This window comes from Ictidomys tridecemlineatus, unplaced genomic scaffold, assembly GCF_052094955.1.
Source record: "Ictidomys tridecemlineatus isolate mIctTri1 unplaced genomic scaffold, mIctTri1.hap1 Scaffold_397, whole genome shotgun sequence".
Taxonomy (NCBI): Eukaryota; Metazoa; Chordata; class Mammalia; order Rodentia; family Sciuridae; genus Ictidomys; species Ictidomys tridecemlineatus.
Genome location: NW_027522586.1, coordinates 1 through 14,659, shown reverse-complemented (window position 1 = coordinate 14,659; position 14,659 = coordinate 1). Strand labels below are relative to the sequence as shown.

Here is a 14,659-nt window from a genome sequence, read left to right as displayed (position 1 = left end):
ACCTCCAGTTGCTTTCTGAGGACACAGGGCCCAAGCCCTACAAATCAGCTAAAATGACCTTTTCTGCAATCCTATCACACACAAAACTGCTTTACCACACTTCAGATTCTGAAGTCAGACAGATAATAGTTGCACATTCTTAGACAAAGGTATTTCACGTCTCTTAGCCTTATTTTATTTATATATAAAATATGAAGTATAATAAAGTTTACTGAAATTAATCAATGTAATATAAATGATGCCAGGTACATTATTTATATTAGTATTTCCAGTGCTTAATATGTCATCTACTACACTGTAGGTATGCCTAATGCCTACAATGTTTACAATAGTACATTTTCTCTGTATTTAAAAAATTCCAACCAAGTAGCAAAGATTGAAAGACCTGTAAGGTCTCAATACAAATAGCCAGTAATCTGTAAAAACACAATAAATCTATACATGAATGCTCTCTGAAAAATGGCCCTTTACTGCAAATAATTCACTTTACCTGGGTTTTTGCCTCTCCAACTTATCACGAAAAACAATTAAGTCAAAAGTACAGATGTCGCCAGCTTTAGGCACAGTATATTCCTGAGAGGATGCACACAAATCAAATATCTGTAAATCAAACCATATTTCACAAGCACTAGGGGAAAAACACCCTTTAAAATGACTTCAACAAATAATGCTATAGTAAACTGTTACTGTAAAATGAAGGTTTCTTCATAGCCGGTGATTATGTTGACTTATAATTTCATTAGGTTTTCATAAGAAAGGAAATACAGCAATCAGCATATGGCAACATGAGCTCCCTCCCACCCCACATGAAGTCCCATGCTTGCTCAGGACTCTACAAGCAAGAAGATCATCACCAGAACTGAACACAGCCAATGCTATGCCTGGAGTCTGTGAAACTGTTGTTATAAAGTTAAAAAAATTTATGGCAACAGTATAGATTGTCACAGGTATGATGTTACTTTGTCTGACAAAGCAAGAACAGCAAATAGAAACAAAATATTCCTATAAAACCAGTGTTCAAAAGGAAGATTCCAGGGCTGGGGATGTGGCTCAAGCAGTAGCGCGCTCGCCTGGCATGCGTGCGGCCCGGGTTCGATCCTCAGCACCACATACCAACAAAGATGTTGTGTCCGCCGAGAACTAAAAAAAAAATAAATATTAAAAAATTCTCTCTCTCTATCTCTCCTCTCTCACTCTCTCTTTAAAAAAAAAAGGAAGATTCCAGTTAATAAAATTATCATAAGCATTTATATTATTACAAGCTTTTGTGGATATATATATGGATATTGATAGTATTCATGCATAAAACTCACAGGATAAAAAATATGCATCAGAATCATGATAACTCTGTGGTGGCTTAACAGGTAACTCATTTTAAAGGTTTCTCTTATGTTTTCCTTTATTTTAAAAAATTTTTCAGGGGGGGGGCTGGGGATGTGGCTCAAGCGGTAGCGCGCTCCCTAGCATGCGTGCGGCCCGGTTTCGATCCTCAGCAGCACCACATACCAACAAAGATGTTGTGTCCGCCAAGAACTAAGAAAAAATAAATAAATGTTAAAATTCTCTCTCTCTCTCTCTCTGTCCCCCTCTCTCTCTCACTCTCTCTTAAAAAAAATAAAAAAAAATAAAAATAAATAAAAAATTTTTCAGGCATACGCATTACTGTTTTGGGTCTCACAAATGGACTTCCACAAAGGAATCATTTGTTTCTGACACTTTTGGCTTTGGCAAAAAGTTGGGAAAATCACCACATTTCACACGGCTAAAGCCCTTTCACAGAAAATATTTCTTGTATTATCTGGATTAGACTTGAAGAAAACAATATTAATATTGTTGGCAATCAGTTTTACCATCTCTAATTTTCCTGATGATCAAGCCACATTCCTACATCTCTGATTACACTGATGGTATACGGGTATTGTTCTACTTCCTATAAATGTAAAAGGTAAACGCTGTGCCTTCAAGGACAGTTATGCAATGCTCCTAGACAGAATTCCAAAAGTCTGCATCTCTTACAAGAAGATGCCCAATTGTCTAGGCAAATGTTGGCAACCTTGAGGAGTGTTCCTCACACTGGGAGTCTGTGCCTTTGGCAGCCACTGCAACAGACTGAATCTCAATTAGAGGCTTATCATATTGGTACGGAATGGTTTGTGCAGCCTACTAATTGGAAAGCCTGCCTGTCTAGTAAATACTCCACTCTGTGGATTTTGTTTTGTTTGTGGGAGTTGTGGGTGGGGATTTACAAAGGATTGAACTCAGGGGGACTTAACCACTTGAGCCACATCCCCAGCCCTACTTTGCATTTTATTTAGAGACAGGGTCTCACTGAGATGCTTATGCCTCACTGTTGCTGAGGCTGGCTTTGAACTCATAATCCTCCTGCCTCAGATCTCTGAAGCTGCTGGGATCACAGGCATGCGCCACCACACCCCACCACTCTGTGGGTTTAAGACCTAGGTTCTTTGCTCCTCCCCTCCCCTTTGCCAAGCATTTTTGTAAAGCCACATGTCAAGCGCCTATGAATCATAGGTTATTGTCCTTTACTCTAGAAGACACAATGACATAGGAGGAAAAAAATAAGGGTTTCTCCAAGGAATCATGAAAAAAGACACATGAAAGTTTCCTTTCTTAATAAGAAGTACACTAGGTACTGCTCACAGTCTTTACAGAGTTCTAAGTCAAATGGTTTCTGGACAGTGTTATATTGAAAAAAAAGTGATTCAATATTTAGACTTCTATTTAATGTTTTGTGCTTGATTTTTCAACTTTTGATAGAATATATTGGTACCACTCACTCAACATATGATATACAGAATCTACAACATCCAAAAAGAGATACATTAAGATACTAAGAAAGAGTTGGTCTGCTTCTAGATCAATATTACTAATCAGTAGGGAAATGCAAAGCAAAATCATAAAGGGATACCACTTCACACCCATCAGGAAGAACTATCATTTTAAAAAATGAAAATCCTAAGTGAAGACTTAAACAAATTGGAACTCTTGTGCATTGCTGATATGAACGTAAAATGATACTGTCTCTATGGAAGAGTTTGATGGTTCCTCAAAAAGTTAAACATAGAATTACCCTATAATACACCCAAATTAACTGAAAGCAGGGACTCAGATAACTTGTATGCTAATGCTCACTGCTGAATTACCATAATAAGTAAAATGTGGAAACAATCTATCAACAGATGAGTAGATAAAGAAAATAAAGTACACACATACAATGAAATGTTATGCAGACTTAAAAAGGAATAAAATTCTGACACGTTACAACTTGGTTGAAACTTAAAGACATTATATTAAACGAAATAAGCCAAATATAAATTAATAAATATTGTTATGATTCCACTTATAAGAGATATTAGGTCAGGTAAATTCATAGAATCCAAAGGTATTACAGAGGTTACCGGGGATAAGAAAATACAGGAAGTCAAAACTTAATGAGTATAGATCTTTTGTTGGGGATGACAAAAAGGTTCTGAAAATGTGTAATGTGATGAATATTGTATACACTTATGCCAAGTTAAATGGTTAAAATGGCAAATTTAAAAAAAAAAAGATAACTGACTTTAAACAAAAGTAATAACAACCTAGGGTAGGCTTACAACACACAAAAAAGTAAAATGTATAACAATAGCAGCATCAAGATAGGAAGAAGAAAAGGGAAGCAAAATATTAAGTTCTTATACTTTAAGTGGCACAGCAAAATATCACTCAAGGGTAGACTGTGATAAGTTAAAGTTATAGCTTACTGCACTAAAATAAAAGACTTAAGTCTAATAAACCAACAAAAGAGATAAAATGAAGCCATAAAACATCAAGAATCAAAATATAGTCTGATCCAAGAATTTATTCCCTAGAGAAATTCCTTGATAAAATGCAATATATATTTTTTTATCATCCAGTGAAAGGTTTATTAAAACTTAATCAGAGGTATAATTAAATCAATGAAAGTAAATGGCAAAAGCACTCACTGCCCAGACTGGTGAGGTAAAACCCAGAATTGCAGCCTTAGCTCCATCGGCAACATACGGAATGATATTTTCTCCTAGAGGTGTATCTCTAAACAAGGCTCTGAGGATATTCAAAGCATGAACCTAGGACAAGAAGTTCAAAATTAGCTGTGGGTTAATAACTATGGTGATTCTAAATCTGTATATAAAATTACAAGAAGAAAGTAATAATATGCAAATGAAACAGTAGATTTAATAAAATAATAATTGATAAAAATAATTTTTAGACATTAGTAAGAACAATGTAATAAAAAAATTTGATCCAACGAACCTATAAGGAATCCTGAATCTAACAAACACATTCTTTTCAAGGAACATTTATTCTTTAAAATGGCCTCAAACAAGGAACATTTATTTTTTAAAATGGCCTCAAATATAGGATTTCATTTTTATAACATTAAAGTAAAAGGTAAAACTAAAGTGTTAGAAATTAGGATTTTGGTTACTGTCAGGGAAACAGTGCTGATTAGAAGAGAACATGAAGGGGCCTTGGTGTCCTAGAAAAGTTCTGCTTCTTTCTTGTTACACAAATGTGATCACTTTGTGAAGCTGTAATGACTTGCACACTGTATATTATAATTAAATCTAAAAATGCATTTAAAATATGACAGGGACAGCATGAGAAAGGAAGAACATAAGCCAATCTCAATTATGAACCCAGTGAGAAGCATAAATGTATATCCTTTCTAAAGAAAATTTAATAATGTATAAAAACATGTCAAAGTTGAGTTCATTCTCAGTATGCAAATATATTATATTTAAAAATCAGCATAAGTGCTGGGAATGTAGTTCACTGGTACAGCAATTGCCTAGCGTGTACAAGGCCCTTCAATCCCCAGCATTGAAAACTACAACAAAAAGAGTAACATGTAATTCATGATATTTGAAAATTCTAGGGAAAAACCAAACGTATTTATCTCAAATGATGCAGGAAAGCACTCAACAATTGTTTTTTTTTAATCAGATAAAGGACAGATTAAAAATTTCAACAAATAACAACAACATAAAGATGCCTGCTCTCTCTATTTCTAGCAAAATTGTGCTACAGGTTCCAGCAGCAAAATAAGATAAATAAAAATTTTTAAAAGACTAAGCATTAGAAAGCTAACAAACTTAGGATTACCTACTAGGGATACAATTATCTATAAAGAAAATCCTAAGAATTTATAGATAATTCATTAGTTGTATTATAGCAGTTCAGGTAAGTTGCTAAACATAAGTACAACAATCACCAAAAAATCAATTTCATTCTCACAGAGAACACATAATATAAGATTTTGAAATATCATTTATAAGAAAAATATATAGAAATAAATCTCATAAAAGATTCATAAGACTTTTATGAGGAAAATATATGCATTCCTACCCACAGGTATGAGAATTTCTGTTGCTTACCAGCACCTTGGTATTATGAGACCTTTACAGTTTTTACTTTTCTGTATGAAATGGTTCGGACTCGGGGGGCCAGAGGCTGCACGATGCTGCGGGGCAGTGGGCAGCGCGGGCGGGCCAGGGGTCAGCGGGACCCGGGGACGGGGGACTGGAGACCCGGCGCGGGAGCGCGGCTTGGGCGGGCAGGGGGCTCCGGCGCAGGGGGAGGATGCGCGGGCGGAGGGGCTCTGCCACCCTGGTGCGCGGAATGCTGGGAGCCACGCCGGGGCGGGGGGAAGGGGTCCACGGGGCGGCGGCGGCGGGGGGGGGGGGGGGGGGGTCCGCGGGGCGGGGAGGGAGGGGTCCGCGGGGCGGCGGGGGGGGGGGGGGGAAGGGGTCCGCGGGGCGGGGGGGGGGGAAGGGGTCCGCGGGGCGGGGGGGGGGGAAGGGGTCCGCGGGGCGGGGGGGGGAAGGGGTCCGCGGGGCGGGGGGGGGGGGGAAGGGGTCCGCGGGGCGGGGCGGGGGGGGAAGGGGTCCGCGGGGCGGGGCGGGGGGGGAAGGGGTCCGCGGGGCGGGGCGGGGGGGGAAGGGGTCCGCGGGGCGGGGCGGGGGGGAAGGGGTCCGCGGGGCGGGGCGGGGGGGGGAAGGGGTCCGCGGGGCGGGGCGGGGGGGAAGGGGTCCGCGGGGCGGGGCGGGGGGGGAAGGGGTCCGCGGGGCGGGGCGGGGGGGAAGGGGTCCGCGGGGCGGGGCGGGGGGGGAAGGGGTCCGCGGGGCGGCGGGGGGGGAGGGGTCCGCGGGGCGGCGGGGGGGAGGGGTCCGCGGGGCGGCGGGGGGGAGGGGTCCGCGGGGCGGCGAGCGGGGGGGAGGGGTCCGCGGGGCGGCGGGCGGGGCCCCGGGGCCGGGCGCGCCGGGCGGGAAGGTGCAGCGGCCTCAGGCGCGCCGGCCCGGGTCAGGGTTGGGTCCCGGGAGGCCCCCTCCTACCTATGCCAGGCGCCACGTAGACGGAGTAGAGCAGCAAGGACGAGAGCAAGAAGAAGAAGAGCGCAGCGAACAGCGAGCGGCGCGGCAGCCACAGCAGCCCCGGGCGGGCGCACATGCTGCAGCCGGGCGGCCGCTCGAGGGCCGGGCCTGCTCCTGCCGCTCCCGTGCGCCGCTGCCCGGCCCTCAGCCGCCGTCTCCGGAGCCTCGCAGGCCGCCGCCGCCGCCGCCGCCGCCTCGCGGATCCCAGCCAACGGCCGCCTCGCGGATCCCAGCCAACGGCCGCCTCGCGGATCCCAGCCAACGGCCGCCTCGCGGATCCCAGCCAACGGCCGCCTCGCGGATCCCAGCCAACGGCCGCCTCGCGGATCCCAGCCAACGGCCGCCGCGGGACGGGCCACATGAAGCGGGCGGGGCCGCGCGGCCTGGAGCAAGCGCAGCGACGGGGGCGGGACGGGCGGTCGCACAGGGGCGGAGGGGCGGGGCCAGCGCCGCCTGGCACCGTCGCAAAAGACCCGCGCGCTCGCCACCCGACCCCAGTTGCCCCCGAGGCCGGGCAGCGGCTTTAGGGAGCGTCACTAAATGACGACAGCCCCTCTCCCCGCAGGGTCACCGCCCAGGCTTGCAGGGAGTGTCTCTCAAGAGCCAGCCGGCTTTGCGCTTGGGCTCCTCAAGAAGGGGGCCAAGGGGCCATCTGCAAAGTCTGACCGTCTGATAGCCCACTGCAGCAGAAGAACTGGGATTGTAATGCTTGGGGGGACTCGGCTTTCATTCATTCGTTTATTTATTCATTCAATCAATTCATTATTTATTTATTGGATGCCAGATGCAGTTGTTGGTGCTGAGAACAAAACAGATTAAATCTCTTGTCTTATTTGAACTTATATTCATGTGGAGGAGAATAAACGCAAGTCAATCAATAATTATCTGGTACTAATAACAGATATGAGCAAAATAAAACAGGAGGATGTGTTGGCAGCAGGCTACAGTAGACAAGGAAGGTCTCCCTAAGCAGGTGACATCAGCTGAGACCAAGGGTGAGAAAGAGCCAGCCACAAGTGAGGACAGAACAGTGCCACCAGGGGGAACAGCAGGGCAAAGGCCCTGAGGTGGAGAAAGCCCACTCTGGCCCCAGGTTGAACCCAAAGCCAGCAAGTGAAGTAGGAGACCTGTAGACAGGTGCACATCCCATGGAACAGGGAACCAAAGAGGAAACTGACATTGCTATAAGGAGAAGCAAGTCACGCCCTTCCACGCAAAACTGGCCTGACTCTGATGGCAGGCCCTTGACTACTGAGCCGTAAACTGCCTCAGTGGTCTCTCTGGACCCTGCAGCTCATTCTGTAGGCAAATTGGTGCCCTATCCCATCACTTTAGCACGGGACCATAACTAAAGACCAGCCTTGATCCAGAGCACCTCAGAAGGCAGTGAGCAATAGCTAGAGACCCATGGGGAGTGACAGTAGCACCCCACCATCTTCAAGAAGCTCCCAGATGAATCCAAGAGGCAAGTGTCCCCCATGTGGGCACATCTGAAACTAGAGCCCTGTCTTGGAATATGTCAGAAGCCAGGAGTGGGGAACTTTTCAGGGATTCTGTAAGAACCAAAATTAATCCTACTCTATAATTCTAAAGCAATTTGAACTTTTTCCACTGTTAACTTGACCCTTTTAAGGGGAGGCTATAGAGCCAGACTGCCGGGGTTCTTTAACTCCCAGCTCTTCCATTCTTAGCTTGTGACCTTAAGCAAGTTAGTTAAACTCTCTGTACCTTAATACAATGGGAATGTCATTAGTAATGACCATATGAGATTGTTGTGAGGATTTGACTGATACATGCAATGCCTGACACATGGTAAATGCACATGGGTCTCGCCTTATCCAACAGCCCTGGGAAATGGGATGGGAGAGAAGAGGCTTTAAAAAGAGAAGCAGAGAATTTTGATTTGGATAGATGTGGGTTCAACTCTCAGCTTGGCCTAAACTTTACTGTGTGACCTTGAGCAAACCTCTTATCTCTCTGAGTTTCTGTTCATTTGTGAAATGCGCCCCACCCCGTGCCACCTACCCCACAGGGATGTGATGTAGATTAGGTGAGGTTAGGGTGGAAAGGCCCTGAACCAAACTTTCTAAACTAATCTGATTTTGAATACTTTTTCTTAAGCCAATATAATAACCCTTTTTAACACCCATGTCTAAGAAATATTTTTATTTTTTTTTTTTTTTTTTTTTTTTTTTTTTTTTTTTTTTTTTTTTTTAAAGAGAGAGTGATAGAGGGAGAGAGAGAGAGAATTTTTAATATTTATTTTTTAGTTATTGGCGGACACAACATCGTTGTTGGTATGTGGTGCTGAGGATCGAACCCGGGCCGCACGCACGCCAGACGAACGCGCTACCGCTTGAGCCACATCCCCAGCCCGAGAAATATTTTTAGATGCACAGAAAAGTTTTAACTTTTAAGAACAATACAAGGGCTGGGGATGTGGCTCAAGCGGTAGCGCGCTCGCCTGGCATGCGTTCGACCCGGGTTCGATCCTCAGCACCACATACAAACAAAGATGTGTCCGCCGAAAACTAAAAAATAAATATTAAAATTCTCTCTGTGTGTGTGTGTGTGTCTCTCTTTAAAAAAAAGAAAAAAAAAGAACAATACAACACATTTGGACACTCTCCACCTGAATTCAACAATTGTTATCCTTGCTGGCTGCGATGGCACATGCCTATAATCCCAGCAAGTCTGGAGGCTGAGACAGGAGGATCACAAATTTGAGGCCAACCTAGGTAATTTAGCAAGACCCTGTCTCAAAACTTAAAAATAAATAAATAAAAAGGATAAAGCTTGGTGGTACAGTGCCTGCCTCTGGGTTCAATTTCCAGTGGGGGAAGGGGGGCAGGAAGAACAAGTAAATTAGCAATCGTATCATATCCTTATAATTTCTGGTCTATTCTGGAGGCCTTGACAAGGAGGCCTTGCTACATCCAGACTAAATACTGATGACCAACCTCTGTTACATCTCTCCCTCTTTTTCTTCCTGTTTGGCAGTACTGGGGACTGATCCAGGAGCTGAACTGTATCCCTAGCTCTTTTTATCTTATTTTATTTTATTTTGAGCCAGGGTCTGACTGGCCTCAAACTTGCAATCCTCCTGCCTCTATCTCCTGAGTAGCTAGAATTACAGGTTACTTTTTTTTTAATGGAAGAAGGGAGAAAAAAGATATCGGGGGTCCCTGTCTCAATTCCCCCCATCATGCTCCTTTTTCATCTCCAAGTTAAGTTTCCAGCTCACCTGGGTATTCGTTTTTCATTCATTCCTTCCCTGGACTGCTCAATCCCTCCGTCAAACAGACTTGAATTCTGCTTCCTGCTCGAGTGTTACCTCTCCCAAGACTTTCCTCCAAGGGAGCTTCCCTGTCCCCAGCCTCTCTGTCCATCCCTGGCCCGTCTGTGGCATTTTTCATCCCCTGGCATCGTATGGTCCATGCATGTATTCACTTGTTCGTTTTTCTGTCTCCCAGATCAGAAACTACATTCCCCAAGGACAGGGATTTTGTTTCATTTTCTGCCATATTCTTGCATGTTACACAGTGTCCAAAGCCAGTAGGTGCTCAATAATTGTTGAACAAATGCTGGAAAGACACCAGATGTGCTTTGAGCGCATGCTGGGCCTGACAGGGGCAGAGATGACTAAGTGAAGGTTCCTGTAGTCCTGCTGTGGGATGACAGGGAGGTGAGCAAGCTGGGACAAGGAGGTGAAGGCAGGACTCATTGTAGCTGGCCTTAGGGAAGGCAACCTGAGAAATTCTAGACTGACTTTGAAGGGACATGAGACAGATTTGCTCAAGGGGCAGTGACGGAGGCACCTGGCTGGCTGCAGCAGCTGGTTCCTGCAAGAAACAGGAAAAGGTGAGGACTGAGACTGGAAGACCTTGACCCTGGAGCTCAGCAGGCCCCTGGAGCCAGCCATATCTGGTGATCAACCGGTCCTACCTCCTCCTGGCCTTCCTCTTTCATTCACACCAGCTTCATCTCCTGGACCTTCATTTGCACAACTATAAAATGGAGATCCTATAGTTCCTTGCCTTAGAGTTGCCAAGAGGATTCGGGAAAGAGTCCCTCCAGTTCCTGGCATGTAACAGTGCTCAATCCACGGGAGCCTTGCTGTTCTTACACTGTTTCCTGTGAGCTGTACAGAGCCCTTGGAGGTTCTGGAGCAGGGGAATGGCCTAAAGAAAGGGAGGCCCCTGAGTAGATCTCAGGAGAGCATAGTTGAGCCTCCTGTGCTTCTAACCTCCCAGCTGCAGGTTAGCCCAAGCCAAACACAAAAAGAAGGATCCAGCCTAAAGGTAAAAATCATAAGTATCACCTTGCCCTGCTCACCCCTTCCGACTCTCCTACAGCAGGTCCCAGGCCCACGCCCTGAGGAAGCCATTGCATAATCCATAAACATGCAGGAGTAAGATAACATCACAGAGCAGAGACTATCAGTTCAAACTCCAGGAGCAGCAGCAGATAAAGAGCACAAGCATGCATATAACTGCAGCCATCAAAGGCTCCCAGTGCCAAGAACTCCTGAAGGCTGAGCAGTGGTTGACCCTGAGATTCACCCTGGTAGCCTAAAGCTGAGCTATGGCTAATCAGTCACTCTCAGGAGAAATGAGACTCAGAGCAGAAGGGACACTTATCACTTCCTGTCAGCAGCTATAAAAGTCAGTGTGTCCTATGCCATTCTTTTCTCTCTACCAAATAACCATCATGTTCTACAGAGCAGCTGAGTTCTAGAATGAAAAGGAATCCTCCAACTGCCTTGAACTAGTGATGAACTCATAGCGTGAACAAGAAAGAAAACATTGTTTTAAGCTTTAGATATCAGGGCTGTTTGTTACTGCAGCATAACCTGGCCTATCCTAACTGAATATAAATTTACTCTTCTGCAACTTGCTTTCTCTTGACATCATTTCTGTAACATGTATCCATAATGATACATGAAAATTGAGTTTATTTATTTCTACTGCTATATAATATTTTATCATATAACTAGGTCACACTTTTTTAAAAATCATTTTTCTGATGAGGTCTATTTAAGTCATTTACAATTTTTTGCTTAGTTTTCTTTTTTTTTTAAAAGAGAGAGAATTTTTTTAATATTGGCTGTTCTGATAAAATTTTATTTACAAAGACAAGTGGTGGGCCAGATTTGCCCAGAGGTGATTGTTTGCTGAGCCTCGCTTTAGAGGATGAGCCTTTATTTCATGAAAGTATTTACAATAGGTTATTGTACTTAGTAAATATCGATTTTCTGTTTTGTCTTTAAAATTATTTTTATAAACTACCACCCTTCAGTTTATTTGATCTATTTCTCTTACCAGATTAAGCTTCTTCAAATATAATTTGTTTGTTTTGTTTTTGGTGCTGGGGATCGAACCCAAGGCCTTGTGCATGCAAGGCTAGCACTCTACCAACGGAGCTAGCCAGCCCCAAGCTTCTTCAAATATAATTTGCATCACATCATTCTTCTACCTCAAAACATTGGTGGCTCTTTATAGTCTGTAGAACTATTCCTAACCTTCATTTGGTCTTTAAGACCCTCCATGATCTGGCCACGCACTTTGTATCCTCTGCTTCTCTCCAACATGTAATAGAGCACAGCCATGGCCCATGTCTGCTCTCTTCCTCCAGCCCTCCTGAGGACTTCAAGATTTTATACTGAAGAATGTCCTTAAGTAACAGCCTGTGATTCTACACCACCAGGAGACCAGTCAGCATTTCGGGAGTCTCTCCATGGTTGGGGGCTCAGTCAGCATTTCAGGAGTTCCTACAAGGTTGGGGGCTCAGTCAGGGTTCCCAGAGCACATATGTGGGAGAGAGCTCAATCAGCCTCCCAAAATTCCACACAGAAGGGGTTTCTGCTAACATTCCAAGTCCACACAGATGAGGAAGCTCTGAAGATGTTCCATCATGATAAGGAAAGCGGTTCTGTGGATGTTCCATGATTTCCTACCCAGGCAGGCGGTCTGCAAACAGAACAAAACTCAAGGCACAAGAAGGGGCTCTGCAAACATCCCATGATTAACTGTTCTTCAAAATTCTATATACAAGAAGAAGAAGTTGTTTTACGACCCCCAAATTCTATCCTCAGGAAGTACTCAGGAATGTTTCGTGATTTCATAATGAGGAGGCTTTATTGTATTTCATAGTTCTACAGACAGAGACCGGCTGTGGAGACCTTTTGTCAAAGCAGATTCCACACTGCGATCCTAAGACAGGAGAGAACTACTCACAATGAACAACTCTGCCAAGAGGAAGGTGTTCATTTGCTCAACTCTTTTAGATCTGGGATCCCATGGTATGAACCTGGTGGACTCTGTGTGCGTTCAGGATGCGAGAGATAGGAGGCCATTCTCTAAATATGCCCCTCACCAGAGGAGGAGGCTAACCAACAGGCCACGGCTGTACTCAAAATCTGAAAGTCTGCAAATATCCTGTGGTTTTATCTGTACATAGAAGGGGGTTCAGACCCCATTCCAAGATCTTACACAGATGAAGGGGTCCAGCAAGATTCCTTGATTCTGCCAAGGGGAGAAAGAATCTCTGCAATATCCACTTACTCTGTATAAAGGGTTTTGGAAGCAGCCCATGATTTTAAACCCAGGAAGGTGCTTGGGGAATCCTTGGCGTTTCTGTGGCTATCAGGATCTTGGTCAGTCTGGTCTGATGAAAGTTGGTGGCTGGACCGTTTCACCATCAGACTCCATAAGTCAGAGCCTGACTGTGTGAACATTTCAAGGACACATAAAGATATGGGAGACCTGGAGACCAAGACTGACTCAAAAAAAAAAAAAAAAAAAAACCAAAACACTGTAAAATTGAAACTAACCAATGTTTAATTAAAATGTCTACAAAATGTAGTATCAATCAACTGCCTCTGGATTCAGATGATTGTATCTAATTGCACCTATTGACAACGTGAAGAGGCAATTTTCTTAGGCTTAATAGGATGTGGTAGGGACTTCAAAGTAATGCGAGGGGCCCAGGAAGATCCTGAAATGGCCCTAGAGGAGGAAGCTGCAGGCAAGTTTCCATGGGAAGTTCCCATTTTGAAGCCACCCATGGCCCCTTCTCCAACCCAGTCCCTGAGAGCTGACAACCCAAAGCCAAGCCCAGTTCATTCACCACCGAGTGACTCTCGGGAGATGGACCGAGCTCCAGATAGCACCCAGCTTCGAGGAAAGGCCATCCCTGTGGCCACAGTGGAAGCCAATTGGCCAAGGACAGTATGCTGTGGCAGGTGTCTGAAGGAATCAGATATTGTCACGGTCTCAGGAAGGAGCAACAGCTGTTTCAGCTTCTCTTTCCCTTTCCCCACAAGTGTCCCACGAGTCCCGGGGGAGGGCTCTGAGCCAGCCAGAGCATTGAAATGGGGCCAGAGCGGGGAGTTATAGCCCAACTAAGCCCCAGGGTCACAAGCGGGAATGAAGGCTGTTGATCAAAGGCAGGGAAAGAGAATCGAGTCCAGGGTCTTAACATCCCAGAGCCCAGCCACCATCCATCAAACCCACATGACAGCGAATACAATTCTGGCCTTAGCTCGAGGTCTGTAGAGAAGAAAGCTTTTCCTCTACCCATCTGAGGCTCCTCACTGGACGCTTTAAACTAGACCAGTCAAGATGAACTAACAAGAAGCAGGAACACAAGCTCATTAACGTGTACGCAGGAGCTCCCAGTGCTGTTGACCTCAGGGGTGAGTGGAACTTGGGCTTCAGTGACAACATGTGCTAAACATAGAACAAAGGGCTTGGGGGCTACTGGGGGGGTGAGGGGAGGCAATTTACAGGAAAGTGACTAAATTTCCTCTATCCATGTAAATTTCCTCTACAAAAGGAAAATGTGGTTCCTATTTTTAAGCTTTTCTGATGGTTCTCAGTGACCTTTAACTCAGAATATCCATATGCCAAAGAAGCACATTTCAAGTGGCATATTCTGGTACCCCCCAGGCCCGAGGATGGGAAGAGGCGATTGCTGTTGCTTCTCAAGTTTTTAAACCATGCGCCCTTTTATGGAATATAAGAGCATCTTACAGATTCCTCTGGCATCATTAATGCAATTTTATTGTCTAGCTAGGGTTATGCTAAATTGCCCAGGAGGGTCTTGAACTTACCTCCTGCCTGGGCCTCCCAAGTAGCTGGGATTATAGGCACACACACCACCAAGCCCACCACATTATACTTTTAAAAATTTTGTCTTCAAAAGCTCTGAGATGATTTAAGGAAGGCAAATCCAGAATATCT

At 44.9% G+C, this 14,659-nt stretch overlaps 1 pseudogene; it reads right to left on the bottom strand.

The window, feature by feature from the left end:
* Positions 1-5,516, bottom strand: part of LOC144373433 (transport and Golgi organization protein 1 homolog) — a 133,277-nt pseudogene extending 127,761 nt beyond the window's left edge.
* Between the last annotated feature and the right edge of the window lie 9,143 nt (positions 5,517-14,659).